This window comes from Sinocyclocheilus anshuiensis, unplaced genomic scaffold (assembly GCF_001515605.1).
Source record: "Sinocyclocheilus anshuiensis isolate Anshui unplaced genomic scaffold, SAMN03320099.WGS_v1.1 scaffold392, whole genome shotgun sequence".
Taxonomy (NCBI): domain Eukaryota; kingdom Metazoa; phylum Chordata; class Actinopteri; order Cypriniformes; family Cyprinidae; genus Sinocyclocheilus; species Sinocyclocheilus anshuiensis.
In genome coordinates, this window is record NW_015557091.1 from 361,601 (window position 1) to 375,040 (window position 13,440).

Below are 13,440 nucleotides of genomic sequence, written 5' to 3' on the forward strand. Positions count from 1 at the left end.
ACCTAGGATGCCTCGGGGGTGAGTAAAACACAAGCTAATTTTCAGTTTGGGGTGAACTAACCCTTTAAGTTTCAATAATTTTGTTATGTGCTTTTGTCCGTTTTTGTTTAAATTGTCTTTAATTTATTTTTATTTTCAGTTTTATTTTATTTCAGTATTTTGTCTACTTCAGTTAGTTACCAAAGCAACATTTAGTTTTTTTTTATTTAAGTTTTTCCATCTAATATTTATATATTATATTTTAATTACTGATAATTAATTTGAATAGTTTTAATTGGAGTTCAGAATAACAACACTGGTTTGAGAAGCAGGAGACTTCATCAAAAGTCTCCATTTGTGCTCCATTGCTGTCTAGGAGAAACTGTTGTGATATTAAGGAGATCAGCTAGTTACTAATGTGTTTGAACCTTTCTCCGTGTCGTCAGACAGTGATCCGAGCATCATGCTGCGCGGCCGTGCGGCGCTGGGGTCAGAGGTCACGGCGGACGGGCTGTGCAGGCTGTTGAACATCGGTGGAGCAGCGGGAGGCTGAAACAGAGAGCGTGATGTCAGAAGAAGCAGAAGAATAGAGGTGTTCTGATGTGAGTTTGCGGATGTGAGTTTGTACCTTTGGGGTTTTATGAAGCACAGGGTTGTCGATATGTGTCACTGGCTCCAGGATGTTAAACGGCACGAATCCAACTTCATTAAACTTATTACGACACTTCCACCAGCGGTTAGATGACTCGATCACCTGGACCACAGACAAATAACAGGAAAATGAAGGTTATTTGTATTATTATAATGTTTGGATGATGATATGATATTGCAATACAAAACTAGTGAGAGAGACAGTGAGAGATCATTTTTGTTTTGGCTCAGTTTGGAGGAAAATACACACATATAGATGTGTGTGTGGGTTTACTGTCATAGTTTGGACAAATTTGCCTCCAGAAGTGAGCGAAATCTGACAAAACCCATCTATTTAAAATAAAACAAATAAATGAATGTACATACATTTTATATATAGTTATGTATTTATACATCTGGGGATGCCATGAAAGAAAAAGAAAGAAAGAAAGAGGATATATATATATATATATATACTGTATGTGTGTGATATATTTACAAAGACGAGAGTGGGGCTAGTTGTTACACTGAAACAGAGAGCGTGATGTCAGAAGAAGCAGAAGAATAGAGGTGTTCTGATGTGAGTTTGCGGATGTGAGTTTGTACCTTTGGGGTTTTATGAAGCACAGGGTTGTCGATATGTGTCACTGGCTCCAGGATGTTAAACGGCACGAATCCAACTTCATTAAACTTATTACGACACTTCCACCAGCGGTTAGATGACTCGATCACCTGGACCACAGACAAATAACAGGAAAATGAAGGTTATTTGTATTATTATAATGTTTGGATGATGATATGATATTGCAATACAAAACTAGTGAGAGAGACAGTGAGAGATCATTTTTGTTTTGGCTCAGTTTGGAGGAAAATACACACATATAGATGTGTGTGTGGGTTTACTGTCATAGTTTGGACAAATTTGCCTCCAGAAGTGAGCGAAATCTGACAAAACCCATCTATTTAAAATAAAACAAATAAATGAATGTACATACATTTTATATATAGTTATGTATTTATACATCTGGGGATGCCATGAAAGAAAGAAAGAAAGAAAGAAAGAAAGAAGATATATATATATACTGTATGTGTGTGTGTACCAAAAGAAACATGTTGCATTTTTATAATTAATATTAAAATAAATAATAATATTTTAGAATATCAATATATATTGTGTATTTATTTATTTTTGGAGATTATATATATATATATATATAGATAGATAGATAGACAGAAATAACATTGTTATTATTATTATTATTATATTTTATTAAAATAACAATGATATATCTCCAAAATAAATACACGATATATCTATCTATCTATCTATCTATCTATCTATCTATATACAGTATATATACAGTGGGTACGGAAAGTATTCAGACCCCCTTAAATTTTTCACTCTTTGTTATATTGCAGCCATTTGCGGGTGTGTGTGTGTGTGTGTGTAACCTCTAGTATCTCTCCGTGAAGTACAGACAGCTCACTGTTGTTCCGTGCAACAAAATCATAGCTGCAGCGATATAAGCGCTCTTTAACTCCGCCATCACTGAGGAGGAGAGACAGAGATGTTTTCTCAGATCGTACATTTAAAAAAACATTACAAATACTATTTTTAAAATGCAGTTATAAAATAACCACCTTTGATTACTGAGATAAAAAGGACAGAAATGTTGGGTCATTAATGAAAAGAGAGTGAGAGAGTCGCTGAACTAGCCTTTAACAGCTCTGTTATCACAGCATTCACACAAGTGATAGAAGTGAAACTGCTGCTGGTGGTTAGTGAGAGTCGACACCATGAATTATCGTGTTATTCTTTTGTTATTTGTGTGAACAAACCCTAGTAATACATACTGAGACACCATGGCTGAAACTGTCACATCCCAAAGGGCTTGACTGATTCTTCAGATGTGAATCAAACTTACGGTTCGTCTGTAGTCTGAACGAGAGCAGCGTGACGGTCAGACGCGTGAGACGGTGTCAGCTGAGTGTGACAGAGATGATACGGCATGTTAGCAGTAACATCACAAACACTAAACACACAATGATAGACGGGGAAATCACATTCATGAGATTTTTATTAGTGTGCTTTTCTTCAGGATGGGTTTAATTCTGTTTTTACAATCTGTTATGGTTAGCATAAATTATGTAGAAACGGCTAAGAAAATCACATTTTCTTTTAATTTAAAGAGGCTAACCAGTATGTACACAGTTTTTTTTTTTTAGAAATTAATACTTTTATTCATCAAGGATGTATTAAATTGATCAAAAGTGACAGTCAAGACATTTATAATGTTACAAAAGATTTCTATTTCAAATAAATACTGTTCTTTTGAACTGTCTATTCATCAAAGAATCATGAAAACTAAAATGTATCACAGTTTTAACAAAAATATGAAGCAGCACAACTGTATTCAACATTGATAATAATCAGAAATGTTTCTCAAGCAAGAATGATTTCTGAAGGATCATGTGACACTGAAGACTGGAGTAGGCCTAATGATGCTGAAAATTCAGCTTTGATCACAGAAATAAATTACATTTTACAAAAGATTACAATACAAAAAAAGTTACTTTAAACTGTAAAAATATTTCAGAATTTTTAATGTATTTTTGACCAAATAAATGCAGCCTTGGTGAGTGTAAAAGACTTCTTTCATTAAAAAAAATCCAAACTTTTGAATGCTAGTGTACATTATTAGATCATTTTACCTCTACTTTTGAGATCTCAGCGTCCTGTCTGTGTTCTAACTCCACAGGATCAACCCATCCAGCAGCGTCTGACCCCGGCGGCTTCCATCCGTCCTGAAACACGAGTGTGTACGGCGCCACGGGGCTCCGCAGAGCAGATCTACATGAAGGTAGTGAGCCTTCAGCATGTGCACATATCAAAGGAACACATCTCCAAAAATTACAATTCTGCACCACGTACCTGTGTTGTGTCCAGTTGGGCCCTAAAGAGACCCATAATGCATTTTCCTGTGCCGTCAGGTTGTTCTGTAGCAGAGTCACGGCTCCTTGTGTCATAGCCGGGCTGGACACAGACGCTGCAAAACCAGGACCTCCTGTAGCCTTCACCATCTACAAACACACAAATACAGGTGAATTATTTGAGTGCACTTTACTGCTCAATAGATGGACGAGACCTTTCTCCGCACAATAGTGTGCAAACATTTGATGAAACACTGGAAACAATGCAGTGCAACAAAGGCCTTCTCCGTGAAGTACAGACAGCTCACTGTTGTTCCGTGCAACAAAATCATAGCTGCAGCGATATAAGCGCTCTTTAACTCCGCCATCACTGAGGAGGAGAGACAGAGATGTTTTCTCAGATCGTACATTTAAAAAAACATTACAAATACTATTTTTAAAATGCAGTTATAAAATAACCACCTTTGATTACTGAGATAAAAAGGACAGAAATGTTGGGTCATTAATGAAAAGAGAGTGAGAGAGTCGCTGAACTAGCCTTTAACAGCTCTGTTATCACAGCATTCACACAAGTGATAGAAGTGAAACTGCTGCTGGTGGTTAGTGAGAGTCGACACCATGAATTATCGTGTTATTCTTTTGTTATTTGTGTGAACAAACCCTAGTAATACATACTGAGACACCATGGCTGAAACTGTCACATCCCAAAGGGCTTGACTGATTCTTCAGATGTGAATCAAACTTACGGTTCGTCTGTAGTCTGAACGAGAGCAGCGTGACGGTCAGACGCGTGAGACGGTGTCAGCTGAGTGTGACAGAGATGATACGGCATGTTAGCAGTAACATCACAAACACTAAACACACAATGATAGACGGGGAAATCACATTCATGAGATTTTTATTAGTGTGCTTTTCTTCAGGATGGGTTTAATTCTGTTTTTACAATCTGTTATGGTTAGCATAAATTATGTAGAAACGGCTAAGAAAATCACATTTTCTTTTAATTTAAAGAGGCTAACCAGTATGTACACAGTTTTTTTTTTTTAGAAATTAATACTTTTATTCATCAAGGATGTATTAAATTGATCAAAAGTGACAGTCAAGACATTTATAATGTTACAAAAGATTTCTATTTCAAATAAATACTGTTCTTTTGAACTGTCTATTCATCAAAGAATCATGAAAACTAAAATGTATCACAGTTTTAACAAAAATATGAAGCAGCACAACTGTATTCAACATTGATAATAATCAGAAATGTTTCTCAAGCAAGAATGATTTCTGAAGGATCATGTGACACTGAAGACTGGAGTAGGCCTAATGATGCTGAAAATTCAGCTTTGATCACAGAAATAAATTACATTTTACAAAAGATTACAATACAAAAAAAGTTACTTTAAACTGTAAAAATATTTCAGAATTTTTAATGTATTTTTGACCAAATAAATGCAGCCTTGGTGAGTGTAAAAGACTTCTTTCATTAAAAAAAATCCAAACTTTTGAATGCTAGTGTACATTATTAGATCATTTTACCTCTACTTTTGAGATCTCAGCGTCCTGTCTGTGTTCTAACTCCACAGGATCAACCCATCCAGCAGCGTCTGACCCCGGCGGCTTCCATCCGTCCTGAAACACGAGTGTGTACGGCGCCACGGGGCTCCGCAGAGCAGATCTACATGAAGGTAGTGAGCCTTCAGCATGTGCACATATCAAAGGAACACATCTCCAAAAATTACAATTCTGCACCACGTACCTGTGTTGTGTCCAGTTGGGCCCTAAAGAGACCCATAATGCATTTTCCTGTGCCGTCAGGTTGTTCTGTAGCAGAGTCACGGCTCCTTGTGTCATAGCCGGGCTGGACACAGACGCTGCAAAACCAGGACCTCCTGTAGCCTTCACCATCTACAAACACACAAATACAGGTGAATTATTTGAGTGCACTTTACTGCTCAATAGATGGACGAGACCTTTCTCCGCACAATAGTGTGCAAACATTTGATGAAACACTTGAAACAATGCAGTGCAACAAAGGCCTGCTGTTTGCACAGGAGAAATATGAGCAAACATATAAATGCACACACATTTACCATTTCGAGCGGTTTGAAGATGTGATGCACGAGCTCCTCTGAGGTCGGATTGGAGATGGCAAATTTTAACCGTGCCTGTAAAACAAACAATGCACTTATGGAAACCTGAGAGAAAATATATGACACCGCACTGCTTAATAGTTCATAAAGAGTATTATAGTATTATTAATAGCAATAATGATTATTAACAATATTAATAACAATAAATAACTATATAATATAATATTAGTTATTATTACATTAACTTATTAGTCAATAATAATTAATATTGTAATTATTATAAATTAATACATATTAAGTTTTGTTCCACCCTAGCTTCTCAAGTCACTTATGTCACATAAGATATAATAAGAAATTATAAAATATATATATAAATATAATTTGCTTTTTATTATTATTATTTTTTTATATTATATATAGTATTTAATAGTAATAGTATTATAGTGTTTACAATTATATACATACATATTTTATATTATTGTAAATTTTGGTGACTTTATATAAAAACATGCTTGATGTAAAAAAAAATAAAAAAATTATAATAAATAATATATAAAATTAAGTTTACAGATAAGTATAATTTTCTGTCAAATAATTAAATACTAAATATAATTTCAAATATAATTAAACAATAAATAATTGTATTATTATTATTATTATTGTGCATAATTAAAAAAATATTAAATTTCAAAATTGTCCATTAAATCATTAGGTAACGCTTTACAATACGGCTAATTAGTTAACATTAATTAATAAAAAACAACTGTTCATTGTTAGTTCATGTTAGGTCCATTAATTAATATTATCTAATATAACTTTGGATTTTAATAATGTATTAGTAAATGTTGCAATTATTCTGAACTGAGATTAATAAATGCTTTTCAAGTATTTTTCATTATTAGTTCATTTAACAAATGGAACCGTATTGTAAAGTGTTACCCATCATTAAAATATTTTTTTTCTAATTTACTTATTATTTAATACTGACATTAAGATTCATGACTCACCAACAGGCTGAAGCTGTATTTGAATTTCTGAAAAGTGTCGAGAAACTCTTTCTCAGAAGGCGGTTTGGCTTTAGCTGTGAGCAGATCCTCTATAAAATACAAACACACAACAAACTCTCTTAAACACTGATCATGTGTGCTGTTAACAAGATACAGTGAAATCTGTAAGTGAAGATTTCCTGGTGCATTATGTTCTTGGAACAAATGCAGGCTTGTTTTAGCTTGTTTAAGATGATGCAGGTGTGGTATTATTTTAATTGAGAGTAGCACAGAGTGAATACTGCTGACGGCCTCGTAACACAACACTTTCCCATCAGCTGGTCTCCTGATCATACAAGGAACTGATAACAGGCTCCATCTGCTGATAAGAGCTCACTACAATATGCTCTTTACAGAGCGTTCAGTTCAGTCATGTTTCAGGGGTTCGCTTTATAGTTTAAGTGTTTAGGTTTGATTTTTCCCAAGAGTAGACTCATACCGTCTGCACTTTTCTTCTGACTTTTCTTCTTCTTTTTGCTTCTTTGGTCGAGGATAATCTGAGCCTCTGCTGACTGCTGCAGCTTTCCGATGAACGCTTCGATATCATCAAAGCAATGATTAAGCAAGTCCTAGAAATAGAGAGAAACCATAAAAATACATGCAGAGATCCTTGATTTAGTTCTTTTTTAATTCTGAAACTGTTGTTAATGTAAACAGGGATATCAATGTGACGTCGTCGGTCATGTTAATGGTCAAACTGAAGGTCAACTAGAGCGCTGGAAGTCAACAGTCTCATAAAGCTGTTCATTCAAAAGTTCCAATAATATAAATATTAAGAAAAAAACTCATTTCATCATTGATAATAGTAAGAACCATTATTAAGAATTGATCATCAATAATAAATGTTAATAACTGAGCACAAATTAAGCATGATAGAATTAATTTATATGAACTGCCTTTATATTATATATGTATATATGTCTATAGGTATGTATATATATATATGTGTGTGTGTGTATGTATGTATATATATATATATATATATATATATATAGTGTATTTGTTTATATGTACTCACCACTTCCATCTCAGCCCTAAGGAATGATTTATCAGGTTGACCGTTTATCAATCCGTTAGCTAGAATTGAGGAAGTTAATCTGTTAATCTGTGTCTGTTTATAATCAGTGTTGATTAGTATTGGGTCACACACACCTCTGATGCCCGGGTAGGGTGGAGGAGGGTTGGGTGAGGGTGGATTTGGGGCTTGGGTGTACGGAGGACTCGGGATTCCCGAAATATCCATACTGGACTCAGAGAACCTGAAACACACACATTGAGATGACAACACTCCCTTAATTCAGAATGAAAGTGTGTGCTGTAGTACCGCACAATGAGCAGATTCGCAGTATTTCAGTGGGTTTTGATGTGCGTCACGGTGTCTTAAAATGTGATTTAATTGCCGGCACACAATGCTAATGAGTCACTAACAAACACATCAAACATCGTTGAGTTGTGTAACTACAAAAAACACCCATGTGAACACACACATGGGAAAAAAGCAAGACATTATCTTCCAAATAAAGACTTGGACAATAATGAAACACCCTTTTTGAAACAAGTTCATTTACTTACAGTAGCTATGAAAATGAGTCAAAGTCAAATTTATTTAAAAACTACAAAGTCGAGGGAAGAGCTGTGCATTAAATGACATACCATTTTTTAAATATGAAAATAATTATATAGATTACACAATAACTCAAACCCTAAAAGAAAACGGCATTTTAACGAAAAAAACATTATTGAATTTATCTATGAATATTTTTATCTGTGATCCCTAAAGTGAACTTTTGTCAGATTTTGCTCACTTTCAACAATAATTCTGTCCATAAAGTCTTAGCTAACCACACACGCTCATTCATAAGAAAATCTTGCAATCCTAGAAAACGTTTGGCATTCAGTTTGACATTGAGATGCCTTGAGGTTAGTTCAGTGTGTCTCCTGCTCTAAACACACACACACACACAGTTTGAGGCAGTTTAATGATCCCGTGTAAAGCACTGTGTGTTTGTATGCGCTCATGAACACACCCATGGAGTTCCTCCTCACCCCGCGCTGCTCTCACCCGCCGAGACGACCTTGATTTCCGGCTACAAGCTGACTAATAGGATGAGCTTTGATTTACAGGAAAAGGAAAGTGAAAACTCCACAGGATCCAAGAGCTCATGGGAAACACACAGATCACCAACCATGTGTGCGCACACTTGTTGACTGGGTTTCCTAACAAAACGTCCACTAAAAAAAAAGTTACAATGAAAGTTTTGTAAAGAAATTCAAACAAAGGCACAGTTCATATGTATATGTATGTATATCTATATATAAAAATTGTACTATATATATAAAATGAAAATTATATAATATTTATATACAAATACACATTTACTAGAGATGCACACATATGTATATACATATGATATAATTTAAATTTATATGTGTTTTTATTTTATCTATTATATTTTTCAGCAATGTATGTGTAAATGCACACTACTACATACACGTTCACATATGTACATGTATATCAATATGTAAATTGTCTTTAAATATACAGTATGGTGGATTTTAATGCAGAACGACTTAATACATGTAAACATACAGTAATATAAACTATTTGAAAATTAAATGGCTGGGCAAGAAAAAAATGATCTACTGGCAAGACAAGTAAAAAAAACGTATTGTTGAGCTTGAGATCAATTAAAAGTCCATTCTTATACACACTCAGAAAAAAGGTACCACAGATGTCACTTTTGTACCTTTTCAAAAGGGTCTAATCTGTACCAATTGGTTACTATGTACTTTTAAAGTACTAATATGCACCCTTAAGGGGTAAAAAAAGGTACAAAAGTGTACCTTTTGAAAAAGGCAGCTGACAGCTTTTCTTTTCTGAGTTTCGATTCAAACATGACAGCTCTACCTGAATGCAAGAGGGCAGCCTTTACCCACAACGCAAGGCTTCTGCAGATTCATTTGAAACACACCCTCTGAACACTCACTCAGCACAAACTCTCACGAGACACGTCAAAGATATCAGAAATACCTCTCATACTCCATCTTATGGCATTTAAAAAGAGAAGAGACGCTGTTTAACTCGCGTCTGAAGCCACACTGTAACAGTTTCCGAACGCTCTAAACTTCCGAAAGCGCTACAAATGTAACGAGCGCAACGTTCCACTCGCGCGCAACAGCGTGTCAGTGAATGAAACGCTCATGTATGAGGTGTGATAACTGAACACACACTCTATACTCATTCTTAAAGTTGAGCTCTTACCTGAGCGTGGACACAAACTCCTGCGCGCTTCACGCCACGACTACGCCCATCCACGCTCACACACAAAGCGCGCGAAGTGGGAGGAGCCTCGGGGCGTGTTGTACGTGAGCACGCTGTTCTTGTGCGTGTCTCAGCAGAGGCATAGCACGCACGTTTCCATCGCTCTGGGTTCTAAACAAACTTTCAACGCATGTGCGTCCACGAGCATCTGTATCAGTAGAGCACATAGCAAAGAAACGCTCGCTGTGTTTTGTTTGCATGTAACGCCCCCACCCGCGATACATTTCACAATCACAATAGAGTCTGCAGACCCCTCCTGAGACCCTGCTGCTGTCCGTGTGTTTACACTGCACTGGAATGACCTGGAAAAAACTGCAAGCGAAAGCCGAAGCCATTTGTTTATAAAGGTCATTTGCTCATTCATTTAAATTGATGATAAAAAAATTATAATAAAATAAATAAATAAATTCACACACACACACACACACACACACACACACACACACACAGTTTCAGTCATTTGTAGCTGATAAGCACATATAGCAGATAAAGATAGCACACTGTACCTTACTTGAGTCCTGCTGTCTTGTAAGTGTTTAGTCCTAAACAACAGTCAAGGTCGAATGAATCTTTCCCTCTGCAAATCTGTCTCTCTCTCCCTATACTCTCAGTCACACCTTGGTAAGTTATGTAGAAACTGGTTAAACCGGTTTATCTTCTCGCTAACAGGTTCTATTTCTCTAGGTTGTGCACACAGTGTGGAAATCACAGCATTACCCGACTGTTAAGATCCATACCTGTTTGCTTTTATTGTGTATGTGCCACGACTCGCTTGATGTCATCTCTGATGTGCTCTGCCTGAGACATGCAAACAGGTAGAGCATGATGTCCTCAAAGAGGCGGAGTTTCTGCTTGGACAATCATTCCAGTATCACCTGAATCTGAATCAATGAAACTCGTTTCACTTTGACAGATGCACAGCTGAAGAAATACACGCTCGGCCTCTTCTGGGTGCAGCTCTGACTAACCAGCAGGAGAAGGGATGGATCACTGCCAGATGGGGAATTTATGCAATCGCAGCGGAGAAGAGATGACACGGCAAACTCCTCCAATTCCTCATTAACGGTCAGTCATGGAACAATCAACACATTTAATAAGCATTCATAAAATAAATATTCTGTACAGTGTGCAATGTTTCACAAACATACAGTTGTCCAAAATGTATTTGAGTGACATTTGAAACTTGTGTGAATTTTTGTTGCATTAGATTAAGTGTCAAATGCTGCAGGATATTTTCTCATGACTAGTATTATTTTTCTTCATCATTTTTGAAGTCTCAAAGTCTTTTACTCAGCTAGTGTTTTGCTTTGCGCATAACATTTTACAGTTATGCACTTGGCAGATGCTTTTATCCAAAGAGCATCATATTGCATCGCATTCAAGTCAAAGGAATAGTTCACCCAAAATGTAAAATTTGCTGAAAATTTACATCACTACTTGCTCACCAATGGATGCTCTGCAGTGAATGGGTGCCGTCAGAATGAGAGTCCAAACAGCTGATAAAAACATCACAATAATCCACAAGTAATCCACACCACTCCAGTCCATCAGTTAACATCTTGTGAAGTCAAAAGCTGCATGTTTGTAAGAAAAAATACATCAAGACGTTTTTAACTTTAAACTGTTGCTTCTGGCCAAAATACCATAGTCTATATGCCATAATAATGTTTTGTCCAGTGAAAAAAATCCACAGACATATTTGTTTAGATCTGTTGTGGACTGTTTTCACTTGTAAACGGTGCTTGATCTATGCATATTTCTCTCCTGATTCCCCAGCTTTTTCACTGGGGAAAGCAATATTATAAATAGAGGACTGTTTTGAAGTTAAAAACATCTTAATGATGGATTTGTTTCTTACAAACACGCAGCTTTTGACTTCTCCAGATGTTAACTGATGGACTGGAGTGGTGTGGATTACTTGTGAATTATCGTGATGTGTTTATCAGCTGTTTGGACTCTCATTCTGACGGCACCCATTCACTGCAGAGCATCCATTGCTGAGACAGTGATGTAATGCTACATTTCTCCAAATCTGATGAAGAAACAAACTCATCTACATCTTGGAAGGCCTGATGTTGAGTCCATTTTCAGCATATTTCATTTTTAGGTGAACTATTCCTTTACTACATATTATCTGTTGCAAATGATAAATGCATGCATTACTAAAACTGTAAAGATTTTTGAACCGTGCTAGTTTCTGTCTTTGCTTTCTTTCTCATTCGCCCATCTGTTTTAATGGTAGTGCATGTAGTTGCTCTGTTCTGTGTTGTATTCTTACCAGGCTGTTTCTGTCTTTCAGGCTGACTTTGTTGGTCCGGACCTCTAAAATCACCTCCGTACTTGACAGCCGATAAGAATCAATGAGAAGAGGAATCCGTGAAAGAGCCTCTTCAACAGTATCCACTCCCTCATCTCCCAAAGAAAAACTCACCAGCCGCTGGATAAAAAAACTAAGAAAAAAACAAAAAATGAGCATCAGAGATATCAGGCTGTAAAAAAGATAAACATAAAACATGGCAATGCACACACAGTTATCAGAATCATGCATTAATTACCTCTTCAACTACCTTTTCTACATTTATCCTAGTTATTTGATATCAATAATTAACGGTAAATTACCTTTCCAGAACTCCCCAAATTTGGTTATTTACATTAAAGTGAGCAACAAAAAAACCCCCGTTGCTTCTGGCCAAAATACAATCCATAATAATGCTTCCTCCAGTGAAAAAGTCCATCTACTGTTGTCTCTCACATCAAAATCCACCCACATATTTGTTTAGAACCATTTTGGACTGTTTTCACTTGTAAATGGTGCTTAATCTGTGCAGATTTCTCTCCTGATTCAGACCAGATCACTTTTTCTCTGGAGAAAGCAGTATTATGGATAGAGGACTCAATTTTAACCAGAAACAATGGTATGAAATGAAAAGCGCCTTAATAATGGATTTGTTTCTTACAAATGTGCAAACCCAACATCTTTGATGGCCTGAGGGTGAGTAAATGTTCAGCAAATGTTCAATTTTGGGTGAACTATTCCTTGCATTGAAGGAGGAACTCTTCTGAACTCTTTTTTTTAACACCAGACAAGAAGAAACCATCCATACTACCCTAGCAACCACTCAAGCATGCACGGCAAACACTTCATGATACTCACAGTAAGCAGGTATTGAGATACGACCCCCATCAAGACCATCGACTCTCACACACCTGTGGATCACAACAGATCACAGATCAAACATGTGCATATGTGACGTGGGTGTTCAAATGTGACTGACATTTCGACACATAAATAGCTTCAGAACGTGTCATTTTTACACCTTCCCTATCTCTCTCGTTCTGTTCGACCTGTCTGACTGTCTGCAGGCTGGGATTCCTGCGAGTTCAAATTTACAGACACTTTAAGTACCTACATTCTCTTTTACACTGATGCACAGAGAGCTTATCT

General features: G+C 36.3%; 1 pseudogene; it reads right to left on the reverse strand.

The window, feature by feature from the left end:
* The window catches only part of LOC107677305 (epidermal growth factor receptor kinase substrate 8-like protein 1), an 18,087-nt pseudogene extending 4,893 nt beyond the window's left edge, over positions 1-13,194 (reverse strand).
* Positions 13,195-13,440: the final 246 nt, after the last annotated feature.